Source organism: Triticum dicoccoides, chromosome 7A (assembly GCF_002162155.2).
Source record: "Triticum dicoccoides isolate Atlit2015 ecotype Zavitan chromosome 7A, WEW_v2.0, whole genome shotgun sequence".
Classification (NCBI taxonomy): domain Eukaryota; kingdom Viridiplantae; phylum Streptophyta; class Magnoliopsida; order Poales; family Poaceae; genus Triticum; species Triticum dicoccoides.
In genome coordinates this window covers 531,966,416-531,968,027 of record NC_041392.1, presented here as the reverse complement: position 1 = coordinate 531,968,027, position 1,612 = coordinate 531,966,416, and the positions used below count along the sequence as shown (strand labels likewise).

Here is a 1,612-nt window from a genome sequence, read left to right as displayed (position 1 = left end):
CCGTGAATCCACTAGGATCCCAGGGCATGTCATCTCGAACTCGGTCAACTTGCAGTAAATGGTGCACAAGCATCAACCTGAAAGAACACTCAACAACCAAGCCAATACAAGTGACAGAGAGAATGCCCTCTAAGTCATCGATAGAGTACCCTATCATATAAGTATATCTAGTGAGAAAATCAGGAACGTGTATCAACAACAAGTCACATGGTGCATAGGCAATATCAGCGATATGACATATCTTGTTGAGAAAGTTGCGATCATACCTGAGATAGTTAGGAAGAAGCTTCAGGACTACCTCAATTGACGATACCAAGTGAGGTGTGGTAGTAGAAATTTCCACCGGACTCGTGGCAACAAGTGAAATAGTAGAGCTTGGCTCCTTGACATCTAAACCCACCTCACCATAATCAACCATGAAGCTCTCCATCTCAGGCTCAAGTGTTGAGGAATCAATGCAGCTAACATCATCGAAGGCGAACTTTTCCATATCCGGCTCTAGTAGCACATGATCAATATCAACTAAAGGTGTCTCCTCAATATCAAAAGTAACTAACTATAGCTCTGGTTCATCCACAGAAGAATCATCACAATGCAAAACTGAATCTAGAATGCTAGTATCCATATGATCTGAAGTGTGTGTGTCAACTAAGATGGTGTTATCATCATCAAAGATAATCCATGCAAGCTCAATCTTGTCACACGGAGAAACTGGTTCCGGCTTTTGTGTAAGAGATTCTTGTTGAGATGAAGTGATTTGTTGCAAGCAAACCAATGAATCAGACGTGGGCTTCTAATTGTACCACTGAAGTTGGTGGAAAGCTATGCTCTCAATCAGCAGAAAAGCATCATGAAGTGTCTTGTTTTAATAGCTCCACCCGCTGCCATATCAATGTAACCGCAAGTGTCCGAAGTCAATCCTCTATAGAATATCTGCAGCTCTAACCATCTCTCGAGCCCATGATTAGGACATCTCCTGAACAAGGCTTTGTACCTCTCCCAAGCATCATACAAACTCTCGCCTTCATGCTGAACAAAGTTGAAGATGCCATCTCGAAACGCTGATTGCTTGTGTAGTGGGAAATATTTATCCAAGAATGCTTGTGATATCTCAATCCAACTGTATGACCTTGATGGCAAGGATCGGTACCAAGCACGAGCATCATCACAGAGAGAGAATGTAAACAACCTGCACATGATTACGTCTTGAGGAACTCCGTGGTACTTGACTGTATCTGAATACTCCATGACTCGGTGTAAGTGCTCATAGGGATCCTCAGTAGGCCGTCCTCCAAACTGACATTGTTGAACCAAAGCAATAAGACTAGGTTTCAGCTCGAAGTTCTCTACCTCAATAGTTGGCCAAACCGGTCATGTGATATAGCACTGACTTTTGGGCATCCAAAGATCACGAAGCAATGCCATCTTAACCGAGTGTAAGTATAGAACAACCTGCAATTAGTTCACATTTCCTACGCACACTCATAAACAGTAAACACTAGTCAGAAAGTTAGTATCCTAATAAGCCGAAGCAACAAAAAGTAAAAAGGTAAAAGAAGCACAGAAATAAATTTGACTGGAAATTTAAACAAAAACTATACTAAGCCTAGTC

General features: G+C 41.8%; 1 non-coding gene across 1 annotated transcript; it reads left to right on the top strand.

Annotated features, from left to right (window-relative positions):
* Positions 1-955: 955 nt before the first annotated feature.
* LOC119334829 lies at positions 956-1,063 on the top strand. Its single transcript, XR_005161586.1, has one exon. It is a non-coding gene; the product is annotated as a small nucleolar RNA R71 (small nucleolar RNA).
* Positions 1,064-1,612: the final 549 nt, after the last annotated feature.